This window comes from Heloderma suspectum, chromosome 7 (genome assembly GCF_057233095.1).
Source record: "Heloderma suspectum isolate Gila_16-S chromosome 7, 16-S_ref, whole genome shotgun sequence".
Lineage (NCBI taxonomy): Eukaryota > Metazoa > Chordata > Lepidosauria > Squamata > Helodermatidae > Heloderma > Heloderma suspectum.
Window position 1 is genome coordinate 110823086 of NC_139464.1, and position 11246 is coordinate 110834331.

Consider the following 11246-nt stretch of genomic DNA (forward strand, 5'->3'; position numbering starts at 1 on the left):
CTGCAAATACATTTTGGATATCCTCTCCCAAAAATGTTCCTAACCTTATTTCAAGTTCATAAAGCCAATTCAATTAAAGCTGCAGTCTTCAAGCTATTCACACACTGATGTTGCTATAATAAAATCAATGCAACTGATCCAGAAGAAAGCCATTTGAGGATTTTAGTTCCAGCGCTCTTGAGGCTGCGGTGTGAGTGTGGATTTTTAATTAGGTTTTTTTAATCAGAAAGTTCAATGAAACTTCAAGCTGTTTTTATCAGACTCAACTAATGAACTTCGTTCCACCGGGTGATATGTAGAGCACTAGACTGGGAAATATTGCACTTGCAGCCAAAAATATCCTCTCAAGCATGACAAGATTTTCACAATATCTGGCTATATCCCCACCACCAGTTGCTATCGCCTTTCCCATTTAGGCCCAGTATGAAGGCAAAAGTTGGCACCTCATTCCAAGCTGCATCTGCTCATGCCTTCCTCAAAACATTTCTGCAACCGCAACTTTTTTTTTAACCAAATTTCAAATCCATATTCTTCCTTTTAAGCTATACCACGTTTTCCTGTGTTTTCAAATACATACTTCTAAAAAACCTCTCCCAGTCACACAAGCTGCTTTAAACAAAACAGCACCCATGCAGGAACCTGTTTTAAACAAAACAGCACCCATGCAGGAACCATTCTTCAAATTACTCAATCTCTCGTTCTAAAGAAACACCCCCACCCCCTTTCCCAAAAGATCAACCCACACTAAGCATCTCCCTTTTCGCACTTTCTGTGGATGGGCTTCTTTCAGCCAGCCAACTGCAAACACTCAGTAGCATGGTACAAAGTCAGTGGGAAAGGCGGGGGGGGGGGGGGTGTTACAGAATGAACTAACCCAGGATCAGGGAATGATTTTTTTCTTCTTCTTAAACCACGTTCAGACTGCAATCCTGTGCGTGTTTGGGCAGAAGAAAGACCCACAGCTCTGTGCTGGCTGGGGCATGCCGGGAGTTGCAGGGCTTTCTTCTGTCTAAACATGCATAGGATCGCACCCTTTAAGGGCGCGATCCTGTGCCTGTGCAGACAGAAGAAAGTCCCACAACTTTTTTCTTCTTCTTCTGAAACCACGTTCAGACTGCAATCCTGTGCGTGTTTGGGCAGAAGAAAGACCCACAGCTCTGTGCTGGCTGGGGCATGCCAGGAGTTGTGGGGCTTTCTTCTGTCGAAACATGCATAGGATCGCACCCTTTGAGGGCGCGATCCTGTGCCTGCGCAGACTGAAGAAAGCCCCACGACTTTTTCTTCTTCTTCTTCTGAAACCACGTTCAGACTGCAATCCTGTGCGTGTTTGGGCAGAAGAAAGACCCACAGCCCTGTGCTGGCTGGGGCATGCCGGGCGTTGCGGGGCTGTCTTCAGTCTGCACGGGCACAGGATCGCGCCCTCAAAGGGGGATCCTGTTTGGCGCTGCGGAACAGAGGCCAGGCTGGGCGCCCGGAGGAGAACAGCCGGAGGCAGCACCACGTCGCCACCCCGCCTCGCCCCCTCCGCCTCGCCCGCGCGGCGCCAGCGAAAGCCACTCACCCCGCGGGAAGCAGCCCAGGGCCGCCCCAAAAGCGCCGCCCTCGGACCCGGCCGGGCCGCCGCGCTAGACCGCGCTCTCGCCCCCTTCTCCGGCCTCGCCTGGCCCCTCGCCGGCGCTCCTCGCGCTCCCTTCCCCTCGCGCCATGTCGGACCCCGAGCGCAGGCTGAGCCAGGGCGCCGCGCACGGCACGGCGCGCCGCCCCCCGGGTCCCTCCGCCCCGAAGAAGGGCGCGGCCGCGGAGACGGGAGGCGAGCCCGGCGCGCCGGCCCGCTCGCGGCCCCTGATTGGCGCGGGAGGAAGTCGCTCGGGGGCTGAGGACGCCCCTGCCGCCTTTTTCTCCTCCTCCTCCGCTGGCGCGTCCGGCTCCGCGGAGCGGGGCGAGGCGAGGCGGCTTTTGCAGGGGGCGGCGGGGAAGGGGCGGCGCGCGGGTCCTGCAGCGCGCGGAGCTGCCTCGCCGAAGCGCAGCGCAGCGCAGCGTGGGTCGCGGGGACGGGGGGGGGGGCGTTCGTTCCCTCCCTCCCCGCGTCGTTTCTGCCCTTTCCTCGCTTTTGTCCCCCCCCCCAGCAATGCCCGAATTCGCTCCCCCTTGCATCCCCGCGGCAGGAGAGGCGCCCCGCCCCGCCCCGCACAACTTTCAGCAGCCCCCGCTTCCCCCGCGGCCGAAATGCCTGGTCGCGCTCCAGCCTCGCGTTTTCTTTCTCTGCCCGTCCCTTTGCTCTCGCGTCACGCTGGCAGAGATATCCCCCCCCCCAACTCTATTGGCGCTGCAATAACTTCAAGCAGTTGGTTTGCTTGTTGTTGTTCAGTCGTGTCCGACCCTTCGTGACCCCACGGACCGTAGCACGCCAGGCCTTCCTGTCCTGCGCTCTCTCCCGGAGCGTGCTCAAGTCCATATTCATTGCATCCGTGATGCTATCTAGCCATCTCACCCTCTGCCGTCCCCTTCTCCTTTTGCCCTCAGTCTTTCCCAGCATCAGGGTCTTTTCCAGGGAGTTTTCTCTTCGCATTAGGTGGCCAAATATTGGAGCTTCAGCTTCATTATCTGTCCTTCCAATGAGCACTCAGGGTTGATTTCCTTTAGGATGGACTGATTTGACCTCCTTGCAGTCCAGGGGACTCGTAAGAGTCTTCTCCAGCACCACAGTTCGAAAGCATCAATTCTTCGGCGCTCAGCCTTCCTTATAGTCCAGCTCTCACAGCCATACATTACTACTGGGAAAACCATAGCTTTGATTAGACGGACCTTTGTCGGCAAGGTGATGTCTCTGCTTCTTACTATGCTGTCTAGGTTGGCCATAGCTTTCCTCCCAAGGAGCAAGCGTCTTTTAATTTCATGGCTACAGTCACCGTCTGCGGTGATCTTGGAGCCCAAGGAAGTAAAATCTGCCACTGCTTCCATTTCTTCCCCTTCTATATGCCAGGAAGTGATGGGGCCAGATGCCATGATCTTCGTGTTTACCACGGGGCTTTTATTCACGGCTGTAGAAAACACCCGCCGCACTGTCGGAGTCCGAACGAACCAGCGCAGGAAGAACAGCCCCGATTCACCTCACAAATCGCCGTATTTGTCGCCTGTAGATAGATAAATCAGGAATTATCCCAAAATCGCCTCTCGGAAGTCGCAGATTAATTTAACAGTTCCGGTTTGAGACGGGGATAAAACAGCTTTCAAAATCAGGGTTTAAGGACTTCTTGGTTTTTCTACGGTTATAGTGCCGCCCTTCCAAAATTAAATTAACGCTTTTGGCTGCAACGTTAGGTATATTCTGGGTGATGATGCCAACCCAGGATGAACTGCGACGTTCCATTGAAGCTGACCACATTTCGCCCTTTAACATCTGCTGGCAGAAATTCAATAGGTGCAGCTTTCTTCTGTGTAGCAAAGCATGAGACTTCAGCTGAATTTCTGCCTGTCATGCAGCTGTTAAAGATACAGGAGCCCTGACAGGAAAAGGTGGCAACTATTACCCCCATTACATGAAACTTCTGCACTGAAATATACCACTAAGATGTCTATTTGAATCTGATCTTTTCAGGCACTGTTCTTGACTGAACCTCAGTCTTGTTGTTTCTCAGCAACTTTGCTCAAAATATTTCAATCCCAACAAAAATTCTGGATCTATATGAGAAATTTTAATCTTGATAAATGAGAATCAGCCTTCCCCAAAGTGGTCCCTTCCAGATATGCTGGACTCCAACTCCCATTATTCTCAGCCAGCATTGCCAATGATGGAAGTTGCAGTCCAGCACAACATTTTGCAGAAACTTGAATTAAGAACATAAGGAGAGCCCTGCTGAATCAGTCCAAGGGTCCATCTAGTCCACCATTCTGTTCACACAGTGGCCAACCAGCTGCCCACAGGAAACCCACCAGTAGGACATTAGCAATTATTAATTAGACTTTAGTAAACGTAAATCTTATTTTCTCACACAGATGAATGCCTGAACTCCATCAATAACCTCTGTCACAATCCCAGACTACTTATATATTATCTGTAGATTTCTTGCCCCCATTCTAGAGTCACCTGGAATAAGATGTTGTGTGAGACTAGTAGACCAAAACAGTACAATTTCCTATCCTCAAATGCAAATCCCCTTGCCCAAGTTTCATCCAGAATGAAATGATTACATCTTGATTGTGCAAATCCATGTTCAGAAATCAACTGATCGTGACCAGAGAACTTCCTCGCTAGTATTATTGTCAAAATCATATTTGTTTTAACTTGCAAACTGAGGAAGCTAACCCACAGAGATCTTAACTATTATGTAGTTTTGTCTTGGGGGGAAATCTAAGCTGACAGTCATTTCTGAGCCTTGCTGGAATTCTTCCATCAAAGAAAAGAATCTATACAAGTTAAGACAGGTCCCTGATAAGGATTTCTGTTTTATCTCTTGCTTCTTAAATATATTAACCTTAAATAATAAGTAAAGTTGTCATTATATACTTTCCAGAAAATTTATTTAATTTATTTTAGTTATCCACCACCCTTCAAAGAAACACGGCATGCAACAGACTGCCACTTGTGCCTCCAGTGAAAAAGCTGAATCTAGGAACACCTCAAAACTGTGAACCTGTTCCTTTAAGGAGAGCACAACCCTCCAGAACAGGTTGAACACAGCCATCCCATACAGATGAATCACCTAGCAACAGTTCTTCCATCTTGTCTGGACTGAGAATTAGATATTGCAAAAGCAAACTTGTTTTATCCGCATATTTAATCAAGACTATTCCAAGGCCTCTGACATCTTTGTACCTAAGCCTATTGTTTAAAAATTGCTATACGTTAGTACTTACATATCTGTGGTACAGGGCTTATACTCATTTGGACCTATAAGTCTAGGAAAGGACAGGGGAATATACATTTCAAAGCACAGTTGCCAACTTTAAACGGTCCTGCTTCTGTGCCTTTAACAGCAGCTTTATCTAGAGCCATCATTTCAACACTAATGATGGGACAGCATCCTCCATCACACCTGAGCCGAGGCTAGCCTAGTGGGTGCAGGGCACTGGCTGCCTGGAATTCACAGCTCTGTGCTCCAACCGAAGGGAATGACCAGGGGGCTGCCCGGATGCCCCCTCCATACTACTCATTATCCGCTGCCTGAGGACACCACTTCACTCTGCCTAATGGTAGGGGCGGCCCTGCCCCTCACAGGAGGGGGTGGCAGAACGCATTGGCTGACCATGCCCCAGGCATGCTGACACACCGACTTGCCATGCCTCAGATTAACCTAGGCGCATGTAGGGATGTACGAAAATTCCGCATTCAGCCCCCCGAAATCGGTGGCGGAACGGTCTGCCACCCCCCCCCGCCACCCCTGGGACGAGACTTACCTTGGGCGGATCTTCCTGGCGGCGGCAGCAGCCGGTCTTCTGACCAGCTGGCGGCGGCGGCAGCCGGTCTTCTGACCGGCTGCCGCCACCACCATTTCCAGTTAAAAAAAAAAAAAAAGTGATAGGCTACGTAAAGATTTATGTAGCCTATCACGGCTAGGTTTTTTAAAAAAACATGATAGGCTACGTAAATGTTTACATAGCCTATCACGGCTGACTTTAAAAACAACAACAACGCGCGTACGCAAATGGCCGCAGCCGCCGCCATTTGCGTTCCTTATTTTGGCATGTCTTAGTCTACGTAAACATTTACGTAGACTAAGACGGCGAAAATAAGGGGAACGCAAATAGCGTAGCGTCTACGCTATTTGCGTTCCGCTTATTTTCGCCGTCTTAGTCTACGTAAATGTTTACGTAGACTAAGACGTGCCAAAATAAGGAACACAAATGGCAGCGGCCGTGGCTGCCGCCATTTGCGTACGTGCATTGTTGTTTTTTAAAGTCAGCCGTGATAGGCTACATAAACATTTACATCGCCTATCACGGCTGACTGCAGGGACGCAAACGGCGGCAGCTACGGCCACCACCATTTACATCCCTGCTAGCCAGCGGCCGGATGTCCGGCTGCTGGCGGAGCCAGCCGGCGGCTCCGCAGAATCCCTGCAGAGCACAGCCGGCCAGCCAGGATTCCGGGGGGGGGGGGAGGAACAGAGCACCTGCCCCCCCGGCAAGGATTCCGGGGGGAGGGACGGAGCGCCTCCCCCCCAACCACAAACATAATCCGCGAAAGGTAATACCTTTCGTACATTCCTAGGCGCATGCAAGCATAGAGGTTCTATTAACCGGGAAACCTAATTGGCCAGAGTTCCCCACTGGGTAGAGGACCTGATCATACACAGAATCTCTTTTGCACAAATGCCGACCACAAGTCAGCATTTGAAGGGTGTGGCTTATCCGGTTGTTTCCCTCTCCCTCATCAGCCACTGAATGTGCTGGAGAGGTTTGCTTCAATGCCACTTCTGTCAGGGATAAATAAGGCTTTGATAACACGTTATTTTCTGACCAAACTGTGCTATTCCTTCTCAAAACATTAAGCCCTGAGTTAAGCTCTTCTCTGCATAGATAAAAACGTCACCTCAACAAAGTGAAAATTAGCACAGGACAATGACATTACATGCAGAAACCCTGAAACTATAACACGGTGATGTGAAAAAACTGCTAATATTTTCACTGTGATACCCAGTCAGGGTATTTTCGGCATGCATCTTAACACTTACATTGTGAACACTTTAACAGCAATAACCAGATAAAATTCTTCAGCCTTCTTAGAAGAAACTATGGTTCTTTACTAGGATTCTTCAGTAGCGTTCAGGCACTTCTTTTCCATAACCAGCTGAAAGTGGAATTAAAGCAATGGTTCTACACGGGGCATAACCTAGCTCTCTGTTATCCAGCAGTGCCTATCCCCATGGCTAACATTTTTCTTTCATGTTTATGCATAAATAAATTGCATTCAGCAAAGGTCCCTTGCAATTTTAATTAGAAACTTCCTCCTTGTAATTTTTGCCTCTAAATGTTTCCTTCTCAGCACAATGGAGCATTACTGATAAATGGCCCCTTAGTTCCTGTTCCCTTTGAGGAAGCTGGTGTGGGGTTGGGGGATAATTACTAGTTCCTCATATTAAGTTCTTTCCATTTTTTAAGTTAAAAAAATTGGGCTATTCCATACTAGCCACTGTTTCCATACTAGCCATTTTGTTTAGAATTGCCTACATTCATTCACTTTTCATTCATTCACTTTTTATGCAGAGTCCAGACAACATCACTGCCATCACTTTCAATTCCAGTGTTGTATGTTGTCCTCCCATGTTGTTTTGTTTTTGCGGACAAGATTTCTAGCGATAGGCTTTCTACAATACAAAGGCTGGTAAAAACCAGTGAATATGAGAGAGAGAGAGAGAGAAACAGTCCTGTAGACATTTTCCACAGAGTCCAAGTCTTGACAGACTGATAGTGATCAAGATTGACCTTAAACCTAGGCAACTGCTTAGGTAGAACTTTGGCAGAGAGCTGCAATTTATGTTGTAGCAGAAGGAAGAGCTCAAAGAGGCAATGACCCAGTTTGCATATAACAACAACCCATGGGTTTTTTAAACCATGGATTGTTGGGGCTGAGCAGAAGCTAGCACATTGTCTCCCACGCGCTCATTGCTTCCACTTTCAATTGTTATTGTGACATCCACACCCAGGCTCCATCTACATGGAAATGGAATAAGAAGCACTTTCTAGTTATATCCCAATTCTCATGAAATCACTTTGGACCTTCAGGGGCACATTAAGCAAGAAAAGCAGAGTATACACTACCTAAACTGCCGCTTTTAGGGATAATACAGCACATGAAACCCCCATACTTCAGGGTCCTATGGGCATAGTAGTACTGAACATCATTAACCCCATAGGTGCTGCTCAACGAATGTGAGAGGCTTGTTCCCCGGCCCTGTCCACACTCCCCTGCTCAGGAAGTTTACTAGAAGTGCTGAATTAAGCCCCTGTAGTTTACCCCACACCTCTCCCCTCTCATCCACCATTGGCATATTGTGAAAGATTAAAAGATACTGAGCTATTATAAAGGGGGAAAAACAGGCTACATACTGTGAATGGGGAAAGCCGTTACTGTGCTATTGTGAATGTTTGAAACAATACTATTTCAATACTTCTACACTATGAATGGGAAAAAGAGGCTAGATATTGTGAATGGGAAAGCAGCCCTACTGCGAATTAGGAAAAAGAGGGAGAGGGAAGGGGGCAGCCCATCACGGGGGCAGCTACCAAGGCCTTCTCAAGTAGACCTTGGTGGGGAAGCAGGCCAACACCGAGCTTGACCTGGTCCAGGACACCCACCTCTCTGGCAAGGTCCTGATGCATCTGGGGGTCCTGCAACAAAACCTTTACCACAACCGGTACTACCCTGCACAGACCCTGGTCATCGACCCCAAGAAAAATGTGGCAGGGAAGGACACCGGGGGGGGGGGGGCATGCATCACTACAATATACAGGCCAACAGGGCCTGCAACACCATGCCCAGGGATGTGTTTACCACCTCCACCGAGAGTGAGTACAGCACCTGGATGGAGCGCCTCAGCAGAATACAGCCCCTCATGCCCAGCATGTGCTGGAACAACCAGCCCATTTGTTACGCCGGGCCTATCCGGTCCAAAAAGCCCTTTGTTGAGGAACACCAGCACTGCGACATCAGCCAGGTCGAAGCCATGGCCTTCACCAAGCCTCCCGGACAGATCTTTATCAAGATGAAACCCCAGCCCTCCGTGGTCGGCTCAGACAGCGGCCTCATCGACAAAGACGCCAGTGTCGCCAACTTTATGGTTGACACCTATCTGCAGCAAGAGGCCCACATGATGATTGCCTACTCCATGATCTGGGAGGTCATTCCAGCTGATACCCACTCCTTCTATCCCATCCCCAGTTATCAGCTCAGCGACATCATGTGGCTGCAGTGGTTCACCCCCAATGCCTATGGACATTTCAAGAATGCCACTTTCCCCGCTGGCTACAATTACGAGCTTGCCCATTAATCCAGTGGCTGGCTCTGTATTCATTCCCTTAATAAAAACGCTTGCACGTGCTGTGCATTGCAAAGACATCACGTGACTCTGACTCTTTTTTTCAGGGAAGGGGAAGGGGACGGATGCCTACTCTACACCTCTCTGCTTATGATACCCCCCCACAACCCCACCCCTTTTGCGTGCAAATGAGATTTCACACACTTGAGAGCACACCAGGTCACAGAAATAGGCACACCCAGGATTTAATGGGGGGGACGGGGACGGGGCACAGTGTAGCGGAACCACGTGGGAGCCACATTTAAGGAAAAAAGATGCAGTAAAAGGACTTTCCAAAAATGCACCTTTCCCAGAGGGAAACTGCGGGCTTGCTGTAGATTGGCGACAACGTCATCTGTCATGAACAACCCTGCTGTGCTGTTGCTCCACACTAAGTTGGCCATGTGGATTGGGCCCCAGAAACTGAAAGAATGCAAATCATAGTTGTGCAAATACAGAAGGAGGCTGTGTCATGGTCTGACACAGCACAGACCAGGTAAGACTGCATCAGGAGGGGTTGCTATATGCCCAGGAGCACTAAGATTAACTCTGGGAACCGAAGGAGTGTTGCAACGAGTCCCCATTCACCCAGACACATAATATCCATGCATACTCGTGTAATGACCGATGTGGGTCTATGGGGGGACTTTAACAAGAGATGGTGTGCACACAGCAGATGCATGCAGTACGTTCTTACTAAAATAGGAGAATAGCTACTTCTAAAATGGGGGAAATGAGCTCAAGCATTTGCTCAAAGTTCAAACACATGAACTTTATTTTTACGGATTTTTGTTCACAAAAACACATGCACACACATTTGTTGCAGAGGAGAAAAATGACTTGGTTAGTATCCCACCCCCTTGCACAGCGGCTGGTTTACAAATTTTAATAGACCTAACTAGAAATGATAAAGAAATTATGAAGACTGGGGAAGTTAACATTTACCAAATAAGGAGGAGAAAGTGGTACTGTTGAAATGGCAGAGCAGGGTGGGGAATGGAAAGCTTTGTGACTAGAGGCACTGCCTGGCTTGAGGAGCTCTTGACCAAGGTGCCTCCCAGGGGCTCCCTTCTACAATGTTCGCCCATTTTTTGTTTTGTTTACCGTTTGCTTGGCAGCAGGGCAACTCTTCTGTATTTGTTTAATAGATTTATATACTACTTACCATATGTAAAAAATATCCCTAAGTAGTGGAGATATCACTTCCACCCTTCCACTGCTGTCCTGCTTTTTACTTTTGTTTTAACCTTGGGCAGAATCTGCTCTGCTCTTGGGGCGGGGGCTTGGCTCGTGGGGGGCGACTCCACTCCCCCCCCAAAAAAGGTTGTCACCAGCCTATTTGCTAGTGTGCACTAGTGATGTACAGCGTGCACAGCAAAGTGCTGTGATGGCCAACTTCCAAGCCTGCAGCTGTGCACCATTTCAATTTAAAACATGTCCCTCAAGAGCATGAGTGGCCGTGAGATCAGCCAGTCAGATACCACCTTTTGGGACATGAGCCCCAGACAGCCCCAGAGCAGTGAGGGGGTAGGCAAGTGGGGTCAGCCTGCCCACTGCTGGTCCACTGCCCTCGCTGGGTGTGCCGCCAGGAGGTTGATTGACTGAGCTCTGCCACCTTCACTCAGAGGGAAATGTTTTAAGTATCTGCAGTCTTGGCTGCTGGCAGAGCACTTTGCTTCTGCACCGCGGTCACTGCTGTCAGACTGCCAGTGCCTCTCTGGTGTTTGTTCGGGCCCCCTTGGCCTACGAGGTCCCAGACCTCTGCCCAGTGGTCCATGGCTGGCGGTGACTCTGTATACAACAAAGCAAGCTTGGGTGTCTGTGACAATGGTGAACTGCTATGGCAGAAATGGATAGAAAAGGAAAAGAAATTGAGCAAGAGCGGCTATAAATTACATGACATCAGAGGAAGGGGAACTCAGATGACTTCTTCCCAGTTGGCTGCAAAAAGGTCAAAAAATAGTGCAGGCACAGGCTACCCTCGGGTTTCTCAGCTTTAGTTCCAAATTCAAAAAAGGGCAATAGTCACATGCTGCTCTGGCCTTGCTGACAACGGGTTGCACCACGTTGTCCATGGGCATACAAAAGCTGTTTGTATGTGTGATGATGTCTTCCAACAGAGGACAGGCTGTTATTATGGACTCTGGAACCACCAACATTTCGGTAAAAAATAGATCTGCATAAGCAGCAAAGCACCGGCTGAGGCCCTCATTTCCCGCCTCTCCTCTA

The 11246-nt window shown here is 49.2% G+C and overlaps 1 protein-coding gene across 8 annotated transcripts in view; it reads right to left on the reverse strand.

Moving 5' to 3' along the window:
* Window positions 1-1766, reverse strand: part of PPFIBP1 (PPFIB scaffold protein 1) — a 160235-nt gene extending 158469 nt beyond the window's left edge. For all 8 annotated transcript variants that reach the window (XM_084811089.1, XM_084811088.1, XM_084811097.1 and 5 more), the window contains exon 1: window positions 1562-1766. The gene's annotated coding sequence lies outside the window, so the exon portion shown is untranslated. The remainder of the gene's footprint in view (window positions 1-1561) is intronic.
* Between the last annotated feature and the right edge of the window lie 9480 nt (window positions 1767-11246).